Consider the following 12,673-nt stretch of genomic DNA (forward strand, 5'->3'; position numbering starts at 1 on the left):
TAAAAAGATATAACCCATCTGTTTGCACTTACTCAGTAGATTCTCTCTTACCTGTCTTATGTTCCTATGCCCAGAAGTGACCATTACTCTGAATTTTGTATCATTGCTTTTTTGTTTAAAAAAAAAAACATCATTTTATCACTGAGGTATGAATCTCTAAATATATGTTGCTAAATTTTTTACTGGTTGGATTTTATGTAAATTATATCACTTTTTAAATAGTCTTGCTACTTGCCATTTTACACTAATTGACATTTCTAAGATTCAGCCATGTTGTTCTGGGTAGCTGTAATTATTAATCTTCACTACTGTATAATCCACTTTACAATTTATGTTTTCATTCCCTTGTAATTTTTCTTTTTTCCTGAGGTCATGAATCATGAAAATATGCTGTTATGATTTGTAGTATTTTCCTCTGTAGATTTTAGTCTTTGATCTAGTTGGCATTGATATTTATGTATGGTGTGAGTCAGGGACTCAATTTCAGTTTTTATGTAATAGCATAATCATTTTTATCCATATGGATTAAATAATAAATAGTTCTTTCAGAACCATTTATTGAATACACTGTCCTTTCTCCTCTAATTTATAAAAATAGCTTTTTTTTATATCTCAAGTAGCTATTTTGCATGGAATTATATCTAAGCCTTTTCATATTCCATTGTCTTTTTATCTATAAGGCACCAATGTTATACTGTCCTTAATTACTAGAAGTTTAAGGTAAGCATTGATATATAGTAAGAAAATACCTCTAACATTTCTTATAGGATAGGAGTATCTGAACTATTTTAGACCTGTATGAAAGAATTTTAGAATGAGCTTATTAAACTCTTTAGAAAAAAACAATATAATTGTATTTGGATGGACTTACATTGATTGTCACCTTTAAGATATTAAGTCTTCCTATACATAAATATGGTGTATCACCATATTTTGTAGGCCTTCTTTGATGTCATTCAATAAAGTTTTAGACTTTTATCCATGAATGCCTTAATATCTTAAACTTGTTTTTAGACATACCATATACACAGTTTTATGCTATTGTTATTGTTACCAATATTTAAAGTCACATTTTATGTTTATTGTTACATTGTAAAATGCAACGGATTTTGGACTATTTATCCTTATATCCAATTATCTTATTACATTTTCCATGTAGACTATCATCAACATCTAAATAATTCCATGTGCGAACATAATGAAAATTTATTTATTTTTGATTCCTTCCAATGTCCTTTTTTCCCTCTCTCTCTCTTTCTCTTTTCATCCCTTCCTGCTCCTATATCTTCTACATCTCTCTCTCTTTCTTTATTACAATAATCTTATACTATTAAACTACTCATATTCCTGGTATTAGCAAACTGGGTTATGAGTTATTGTTATTATATACAGTGAAAGATTTGATTTTATGTTTTATTTAGGATTATTGCACCTATGTTCATAAATAATTTATGATTTAGCAATGAGTAATTATTTTAAATTTTATTTCTAATTTTCCTTTCCCATACTCTCCTTATATGGTTTATTATCAAGATTATATTTGTCTTGTAGACTGAGATGGGGAATAATCTCTTGCATTTTGTCCCCCCCCCAACCAAAAAAAAAACTATTTTAGATTGGATTAATCTATTCCTTAAAGGTATGGCTATATTTGCCTGTAACACCATTAAATCCTGGTTTAATGTATGTGTATGCATGCACACATGCATTTGAAGATTTAAATATTAATTCAACTTTTAAAATTGTTATCAGACATCTTTTATTTCTTCTTAAATTCATTGTTCCAATTTTTCTAGGAATCTTTCATTTTATTCAGGTTTTAAATGTTGTCATAAAATTTTTAGTATTCTCTTTTAAAATCCTCTCCCAAAGTATTTCTAATGTTGTTGAATTCTGTCTAGTTTCCTTTTATTGATTAAGCCTATCAGATTTCCTTTATTTTGTTTGTCCTTCCAATGAACCGACTTTTGCCTTTACTGATCCTATTCTATTTTTGTTTTCTTTCCACAATTTTTGTCTTTTTTCCCCTTTATTTTCCTTGTTCTTTGTTGCATCTCTTATTTGAATGTCAGCTTAAAGTTTTTAGTTTCTCCTCCTTTCTAATATATACACTCTAATTTGACTGTAATTTCTGTCTGAGCTCTATTCTTCAAATGTTGACAGTTAAATTTTTCATTATAGTTTAATTCTGAGTTTATCTTAATTTCTTACTACTTTGATGCACAGATCAATTGAAATATGTATATTTGAATTTTAAAATAACAGAGATATTTTAATATCTTTTGTTATTGACCTCTAATTTAATTGCATGATGATCAGAGAATATAGTCTATGTTGACTTTATTTTTTTTCCTCCAAACATATTGAAAATTTTTATGGCTTAGGACATAGTTCATTTTTGCAAATATTCAATGTGACCTTGAGAAGAACTAATATTCTGTTTTCTATTGTCAGGTTTTATATTAACCCAATAAATCCAACTAGTTATTTTCTTAAAATCTTCTATGTGTTTACTAGTATTTAAAATTTAGCTTAAATGATTGAGGTATTTCTACTGAACTTTCATGAGTTATATTTTTGTGTCTGTAGTCATGTGCATCTTATTTATGTTTAAAGTTTATTTTATTTGGGGAAAACATGTTTAGAATGATATTTCTGGTAAATTAAACCTTCTATCTTTTGTTGCACCTTATTTTATTTGGAATATTGCCTTTTCTCTTGAATTTTATTTTATCTGATTTTAATATAGATATGCCAGCTTTTCATTTTATAAATATATATTTATTTTTTTTGTCCTTTCAACCTTTCTGTGTCTTTATGATTTAGGCATGGCTTTTACAACTACTTATCAATTGGATTTTGTGTTTTAATCCATTCTTAAAATCTCATTATTTTTAACAGATGAGCTTAGTTATTTATATTTTATAAATATTGATTGATGTGGATGCCTTTATTCTACCATGCCACTTGCTTTCTATTTGTTCAAATTTTATACTTCATTTTTCTCCTTTCTTATCATTTGTTTTATTTGTTGAGTTTTTTTGTTTGTCTCATTTTTTGCTCTTTTTGTTTTGTTTTCTTATTCCACTTTGTTCATCATTTTACAAATTGAATAATCTCTTTATAAATTTTCATGGTTACTTAAATTTTTACCTTTGATTTATGCTTTTATTATATACATATACCTTTTATTTTAAAATTAATTTTATCAACATTTTAACTCCTCTCCTAAAAAAAAACACATGAACATGAAATTGAAAGTTTAATCAGTGACCATATAACATGTATTTATTATTATTCAGTATTTTTTGTTCTGTCATCATTGAGTATCTTTATTGGTTTTTTTCATTCAATGTTTGCTTACACTCCCTGACACTTTTGATCATGGATTTTGTAGGAGTCTAGATTATTCTCATTTGCCTTTGTAAATACTGTATTGGAAAGTTTTGAGTAGCATTGCTTAGAACCAAAAATAGTCTCCTCCCAAAGAAAAGCCTTAAAACAACCAAAGACAGCTATTTTCAGTGATTTGGTAGCAAGTGTTTAACAACCGGCTCTCCAGGAAAATAAAAGTACTTATTTTGTATCATTTGTTTTATTTCCATGGTATAAATTCTCCCACCATAGCCTATGTCAAGTGCACAGTGTATTGTCAACCAACTTCAAAACTTTGACCATTTCTCAATCTGCCTAGATGAGCTGGTAGGGGCTAGTTCCCGCTTATCACTGGTTATTTTGTACTTCTTGAACCATGTTTTCACTTGTTTAGGCAACCCCCAAGTTCTTTAGCCATTCTTCATTAGACTTTCATGACCTAGAGCTTATCTGAATCTTCACTTTTTAATAAACTCTAATGTAGGTCATTTTACTTTAGTAGCTGAAGCTTAAAATATAATTGTGTATTTAGCTCCATTATGAGTTCTCTGAGCTTTATGAGGGTCTGGCTGGACAGAAAGTCTTTTAGGGTAGGGATATATGTGTTTGGGTCTTGGAAGCAGCTCTTTGGAGTTAAATGTTTCTTTTATAGCTAGGAGAAAGACTACTCATTCTATAACTAAAGATGGGAATAACATAAAAAGAAATTAAATTATGGCATTTGCTGGTAAATGGATGGAACTGGAAACTATCATGCTAAGTGAAATAAGCTTTCATATTCCTCAAAACAAAAGCTGAATGTTTTCTCTGATATATGGGAGCTAACTCACAATAATCGAGGGGGTAGGGGTTGAGGGAAGAATAGAAGTACTTTGGATTAAACAAAGGAATGAAAGGAAGGGAGGTGAAATAGGAAAGATAGTAGAATGAATTGGACATTACTTTCCTATGCACGTACATGATTACAAGGCCATTGTAATGCTATATACTGTACAACCAGAAGAATGAGAAATTATGCTCCATGTATGTATAATATATGTATAATATAATATAATTTTAAAAAGTGAACATAACCCTTGAGACAACAATGTTTGACAAGACCATTAGATACAGATAGAGAGGAAAAAAGCCCATTACTATAAAGGGACTCAGATGTAAAAAGTGAGATTAGTGGTGATAAACCTGAATTAAGTTTCTTATTGAATATTTCACTATGAAAAGTATATGTGGAATACAGATCTTTTTTCTGTCTCTGTAAAAAAAATCTCCCCTTTGACTTGCATCGTTTTGTATATTGTCACAAAATGTCCTTGCCTTTCCTTCTATTTATTCTGTTTTAGGAACAGCTTTCTTTTGAGTCACTGCCAGTTCTTCCTTACATGAGAGGACCCCTCATACTTGGTATTGCTTTCAGATTGCTCGGGATTCCACGTAGATTTCCTAGTTAGCAAGATCTATGCACACATCAGGTGTGTGATCATAACTATGATTATGATGGTCTTAGGAATCTGTCTCTTAGAAATTCTACATCAAGGTCCATTTGGCTTCATGAATTCATGACATAAAGTTTCTCAAACATCATAGATCTCAAATCACAATACTGAGGCAGAAGCCCAGCTTTGCCCTGCTGAACTGGAAGAGGAATGTGATTTCTTCAGTTAAATTTTATTTCTTGGACTGTCTTCACAAACCTGTTTGTCATAGGTCAGAAATTTGAGATGGTTTGTAAATACATCTGAAAATTAATTTCCGAGCCAATTTTATTTTTCTTACTGGGAATTTTCTTTTCCTTGTTTGGAATTCATGTGAAGATAATGTCTCTGAGGTTGGTGGGAGAACACCTGGATGCTCTGTGGCTGGGAATCAAGGTGTTCTAACGGTAGAGAAAATAGCCATATAAAGGATAAAAATCTTACAGGTCTGACTGAAAAATGAGTTGAGGTAGAAACACTTGTACCAGGAACTCTTCTGTCAGAAGAAAACTAAATTTAAAGAATAGAAGATGAATTGTGGATGTGTAACAGACGTGATTCTGCAATCTGCATTTGGGGTAAAAATTGGGAGTTCATAACCCACTTGAATCTAATGTATGAAATATGATATGTCATGAGCTTTGTAATGTTGTGAACAACCAATAAATAAAATAAAATAAAATAAAAGAATAGAAGATGGTGTTGGTTTCTTTCTTTTGTATTAAGATATTAGATTTTGATACTTTACAAAGTACACCAAATTATTATGTCTTCAAACAATCACTATTTGTTTTATTTATTATTTTGGGTGTCAGCAACTCAGTCTGGGTTCAATTGAGTAGTAGACTTGGCCTGGTTCACTCATGTGTCTGTGGTCAGTGCTGCTGGGTGAACTGGGATCTGGTTGGTCCAAGATGGCTTCAGCCTGAATGGCTTACCTTGCTGCATATCCCCAGCAGGCCAGCCTGGAGGCATGCACATGCTGATAGTCCAGGAGGCTCAGTGTTAGTGCACTGTTATGGTTTAGATATTAGGTGTCCCCCTAAAGCTCATGTGTGAGATAATGCCATAAAATTTAGAGGTGAAATGATTATGTTATGAGAACCTTAACCTCAGCACATTAATCCTGTGACAGGGATTAACTAGGTAGTAACGGTAGGCAGGTAGGGTGTAGGAGATGGGTCACTGGGGACCTTCCTTTGGAGTTCATGTTTTGTCCCTGGTGAGCAGAGCTCTTTCTTGGCTTCCTGCTGCCATGCCTTAAGTGGCATTCCTCCACCACACTCTTCTGCCATGATGTGCTGCCTCACCTCGGGCCCACAGCCATGGAGTCAGCTGTATATGGACAGACCTCTGAAACCTTGAGACCCAAATAAACTTTTTCTTCTCTAAAATTATTCTTGTCAGGTCTTTTGTTTACAGCTGCAAAAAGACTGACTAAAACATACACCCTAACATTTGCTGTGGAATATTGGTCGTATGAAGTCACAAGATCAGAGACAAGATTCAAGGGCTGGGGATGGGGGAGACAGAGTCTACCTCTTGATGGTAGGAACACAATGCCACATTACAAAGTGTTGTGCAGAGATATAAATGACTGCAACCATTTTTACCAACATTTTATCACAGGATCTAAATATTTAGAAGACACCACTGTCCATGCTAAGTAATTTTTATTTTTTTTCCTGTTGTTTTTCAAAGTACAAGTAGGGTCACCTGATTGAAATGCCAACAATGACAATGTTCAAGATTTATTTTCAGCTTTTAGTAGTTTGTGGAATTACTAACTATCATGCTGTTAACCAAAGAAGAAAAATAAAATCAGGTAGTCTTTTTAAAATTACATTATAAATTAGTCTAAGATACTTATTTTCTACTCAGAAAGTCTTATTTCATAGGTCTATATTTATTTAGTAAGAAACAAATCCCTTTCTACTTCCAACTGATCTACATTATCATCAAAATCACAATGTTGATTTGTTTTCAATATGCTTTTTTTACACATTGAACTTTATTAATATTTTATTCTTCTATCATATTTATGATAAAAATCAGATGAGATTATGAACAAATAGGAGGATATTAAATATAAGCTTAGCATACCGGTTCCATCACCAGCCACACATGGTTGATGGGCCAAGGCACACCTTTTCCATACTGAAATGGCAGTTAGTGTAAGCTGTAATGTTAATGAACTCTCTTGGGTGGGCAGGGCACAACCTACACACATGCACCTAATGGTCCTGTATTGGTGGCTCAGGATGGGGGTCAGGGACAAGTGCTGGACCTGAGGAGGATAAATTCACTGGATGCCAGCAGTAGAAACTAAGGAGAAACAATTGACAGAATATTCAGAGTATGGGGAGATGGTTGAGAGGAGCATCCTTTAGGACCTATGCAGTTGATCATCCACATCACCCACTCTTAGGACCAGCAAAGGAAGGAGCAATAGTCTGGAGTTTGGGGACCTGGGCTCTGGTCATTGTTTTCTTACTGCTATGAGATTTTCAGATATCTGTGATCATCTGGAAGTCAGACTCTTCTCAGGAGAGAGAGGTGTGAATACTTATCTTACAGGGCTCTTGTGAAGGTGGACTAAAATTAACAATAAAAAGAAAGCACTGTGGGAGTGTCTAGTGTCAAAGTGTAACATTCTCCTTACCAGCTGTCATGAGAGAGAGAGAGAGAAGTAGCCAGCTCGTCACTACAAGGGTGAATCTTTTTGAAGGTAACTTCCAAGTTAGTTTATGTGATGAAAGGGTAGGCAGACAGCTTTGGTCAGTGCTTCTGTGCCACTGACCGTGCCAAGCCAGTTATCACAAATATACCATTGTTGGCATGGACCTGCACTTCCCCTTAGGACTCATTCTCCTACCCAGGATGTGGGGAGGTCAAGGCCAACTTACTGTGGGCAGAATGAAGATATGCCTTCCTGGACTTGTCCTTGACCACTTCAGATAACAACGTATATAGGCAAATTTGTATCAACAAAAATGTTACTAGGTGGAAGGAAGGCAATTTTGGAAACTTGTTTGGGGAATTTGGTGCTGCTTTTGAGTGAACAAAATGGATTTTGAAATTCTTTAAAATTCTGTGTCATTTAACGTGTCACAGAAAGGCACAGAAAGAGTGAATCTGGATCTTATTTTATTCATATCTTTGGGTCAGTGTTTTGATCCCCAACTTTTTAGGTTCAGAGAAAGAAGAAATTGAAAGGGACTGTACTTGGGAATTGGGGTATTGTGATGTGAAGGTCACATGCTTTAGGTGTCCAGATGCCAGGAGCCTGTGGGAGTGGTGGAACAGTAGTTTTTGGTAAACAGCTTACTGTGGAAAGTTTTTAAGAGTGGAAAGTTTCATAAAAAATTCAAGTCAAACAAATGTTCTCAGGAATGCTTGTGGTAAAGCTAAGAGTAATATAAATCTACACCCAATGTCTACCAAAGAGGTCTAACCCTAGGAGTTGATATGTAGGATGCTGTCCCTGCCCTTGAGGAACCCAGACACTGACTTATGACAATGTAATGAAACATATGACAGACATTCTTTCCTTTATAGGAATATACTTGAATTATAGAATAGCTTCATACTTAGTTGTAAACCATGTATACCGCCATAGTGCTTAAGAAAACTGATTTTAAGCTTAGTCTCCATAGCAGTGAAAATAACTAGATTTTTAATTTTCTAGCTATTTGCTTCTTACACCAACTAGATCCATCAATCAAACTCTTAGTTAAACAGAATACTTTATATATATATAATCTCCTACTTGTACATGTATTCAAAACATACCAGCATTTTGGGGAAGGGTCTTTGTTTGTGAAAATGTGAGCAATGATTCTCAGGAACACTGTGATGCATATGAAAATCTAAGGCCTGTTCTCTGTTTTCTTTTGGAATGAAGAAAAATAATACTGAGATTTTAGTATTTGTGAACATATTATATGTCAAGTTCATTGTACTATCATGTTTAACTAATTAAAACAAATTAAAAAAAAAGAAAAGAAAAAGCAGTGAAATTTTACTGCTTTCAAAGAATAATTCATTGCAATTCCACACAGGACCTTTTACCTTTGCCTCTTAGCAATCTCCTTTGCCCTGTGGACACCAAAGGCTATCCAGGCATTGTGCTCTGCTGGGCCCTGCCAGGGGAGAGCTGGAGGGCCCTGAGTGCCATTGTGCACTGGGCTTGGGAGGTAGCTGATGAACTGACCTGTGAGCAAAGCTGGGATGTAAAAATGGAGATTGTGCTCTCAAGGTATTTACTATCTATTAGGAGAGATGAGAGCCAGCCTATAAAAATAGGGACCCACTTATAAGATATGAAGAGTCATATTCTAAACTGTTCAGGGTTCAAATCTACATATGAAAACTGCTTCTATTTATCTGGACTAATTTTGTGCTAGACTTCAGGATAAATACGTTGCTATATAATTTCTGATCCTTCTACCAATCTTATAGGGCAGCTCCAATTATTCTTATTTTGTGTGGAAAGACTGAGGCTTACAGAGGTGAAGTGAATGTGCCCCAAGTCACACGGCTATTAAATGAAAGTCCAGAATTGAAGCACTAAAGTCAGCACCTTTGCTACTGAGAGGCAGCCCCATCCTGGAAAGCAAGGGCAGCCCTGGAGGGGGAGAGGGAGCAGCAGCTGATGCTGGTTGACTGGCAGGCTGGCACCTCTGTGGGCTGTGCTCAGTCGACCTTGCTGGGGAGAGGAGCCCTTCTCTGTGTTGCCTTAGTGACCCTAGAAGACTGGATTCCTTAATTGTTTCTGCCAGATAGTCCTGCTGAATCATTCCAGCCTCACTGTGGCCAAATTACCTGCATCAATGCTCTATTTTTATTTGTGTGGTTCTGACTTAGCTGAAAATAGCTCAGTTTTAATACCTATTTTGAGTGAGGTTTTTAAAATAATGGTTTAACTTATCCTGTAAATCAGACAATTTTAAGAGTGAAAGGGCGTTCTGATAGAAATTATGCTAGGACAATCCCAGGCACCCAGACTTGAGGGCAACCTACTAGCATGGGACCAAGGGATACAGTAAACACAGAGACAGAGCCATGTTATTCAGAAGTGAACCTCTTCAGGGCAAGGAGGAGCAAAATGGAAACAATCTTCATTTGCTATGCAATGACTATCTCCTATCTGATGTCAGGTCATGGATTTGGGCAACTTAGTCCCTCAACCTTCACCCACCCCTTACTCAGCCAAGGCAGCTCTAATTTACTGTGTCAGGGTGACATGTGGAAACCTTTTGCTTACTGCCAAAGTTAGTGCATTTGGACTAGTTTAACTTACGGGGTTTAAAGAACTTCTTTATTCTTAAGAGCCTTTTAAGTCTTCTGTTTAAAATTTACAAATTGGACCATAACCAAAAGCATTATGAGTTTCTCTTAACAGAAAACCTGGCAACAATCTGTAAAATATCCCATACTATTGTTCTAGTTTCTAAAAACAGGAAGAGAGGTGAGGAGTGAGGATGAGAATAGAAGAAGGAGGGAGACAGTCTAGGTGTGTTTTAAACCAACACAATCCAGGAACATCTTCAATGTGACAGTGACCTTCTAACCCAGGCCCCTCCTCTCTTCATCCCTTACCCTCTTGTCATTTATTCTCTTGGAGCTGACAAATGGGTGTTGATTTATGACAGCATCATCGATCAAATGACATGCTGTCTTTTGTTACGTCTGGTAATAAAGAAACATAAAAATGCTTCTTGAAGTAACTTGACAGTATCAATTTAGATAGTAAGCACCAGTCCTATAACTGTCTGAGAATGACAGCAACTTCCCTTTGTCTAAAATATGAAGTTCTCTTCACTAATGCCAAAAATAATGCTTGCTTTGAGATGAGCCTCCTTGACAATTTCCATCAAACATCTCTAATGAGGGAGTTTTCCAAAAAGATCCCTAAGAAGGCCACCATTTCTATGGAGTCTCTTATATTATACGTGCATGCAAATTTTACATTGTACTTTACAATACAGTCACATTTACTTTACTATCAAATTTCTCAATATATTTTTAGTAAGAGTTCTGTGCAAAGAAGAAAAGATGTGCCATTTTTTACTCTACAGCTTCATATTTTCCTTTGGCAAAATGCCATATACTCCAGTTTAAGAATGTGAAGACGAAACCACCCCATAGCAACTGACAGAAGGGAAGGGGTAATTATTTCTAGCATTGCAGACAAAGAGTTTTGATTTTATAAAAGTCAACTAAAGATCTGGAACTATTTATTTTATTTCAAAACTTTTTTTTTTGAATAGTTCATTAAACCACAAATACAGTACCATACAGAGAAGTTTCTGTAAGGAATCAAGGGAGAGCACAAGAAAAGAAATATCACATTAAAGTCTTTGTAATGACCAACCTGGGGGAATCCAAGATGGCAGAATTGAGGTGTCCATCACTCACTTACTTAAAGAAGAACCAAAGCAACAAACGGAAGGCTACATTTTGAGGTGAGTAATCATGGGAAAATGCTGACCAGATAAGATGTAGTGACTCTCTTTTCTCAAAATGTTCTATTACCACTAAATATTTCATTGTTTTTTTTTTAAATCAGAATGTCAATTTACAAATTATAATTTCAGGATACAGAGGAATTAAAGTCAAATCACAATGTTTTGTGGGGATCCTTAATAATTCACCTGAATTCATCTGAATTCACCCTCCTCTTCTTGTTGATGGATATTTGTTTTTCCTTCTCTGAGGTAAGAACAGATAAAGATGAACTTTGGCATTCTTGAGACAGACTTTAAACACAAAACAGATGTACTTTCCAAGCTCATTTTGATTTTCTGATAAGAACAATTAACCTCAAGATAAATCTGTTAACATAATAAGGTCCTTCGTGATAGACATGACTGTCAGCATCCTAAAATCAACAGCAGGAACAAACAGAAAACAAACAGAAAAACTGAATGACCACCCTAAAACCAAAACAAAAGTGAAACTGAACATGTTGATAGTATGAAAGGCAAAGGGTAAATTTGATTTTAGAAAACATTTCTCTATTTTCTTTCAATTTCAAGTAAACATTGATATAGATGATTAAATTGATCCTCCACAGTAAGAATCTTTCTACATTCTCTTACCCACTGGAATTCAGTCTTGATGTATGAGAAGTTTTGATCCCAAAGAATGCACAGCACTCTTTTTCCACCCTCTGCTGTGAGAATGATTAAAAATCTAAATCCACATCAGCAATAGCAATGCTCTTCATTTATCCTGATCCTGGTCTCAGAAATCAGCATCAGGGCCTCATTCTCCCAGTGTTGAAGACTAAACCCTTGAGGAATGCCAAGGCAAGAGTAGAAAGCAAGTTTTATTTGAGAGACAGACTTCTCTGGAGAGAAGAGGGTCCAGAGCTGGTTATCCCTGGGTGGTCTTGTCTCTTTTCTAGATCTCAGATTTCCTCCCCTCCACCTCCTCTCTTTACCCAGTGGATGTGTCCAAGGGCAGGAAAAGAGCTGGGGAAGGGGTGGGTGGGTGGAGGGTGGTAATCATTGGCAACTCCTTGTGTTGGGAGGAGTGATTCCCTAGAATTATTAGCAACCACTATGTATGTTGGGGGGGTGGGGGGAGGTTCTATGGAGGGGTTAGCAACCTAGTAACCTATTTCTTTTTTTTTGATAATTATTATAATTATTATTATTTTGATAACTAGCTCTCATCTTTCTGATGAATCTTTTACTATCTACGCTACCTGTCCTTTGTCCCTGTATCAATCCTAGGAGACCTCTGTTATTGCCTCATGTCTCAGGGACAGGGCATTGTGCTGAATAGTTTAAAATGGATAAAACATATTCCCTATCTTC

Source organism: Urocitellus parryii, chromosome 12 (genome assembly GCF_045843805.1).
Source record: "Urocitellus parryii isolate mUroPar1 chromosome 12, mUroPar1.hap1, whole genome shotgun sequence".
Lineage (NCBI taxonomy): Eukaryota > Metazoa > Chordata > Mammalia > Rodentia > Sciuridae > Urocitellus > Urocitellus parryii.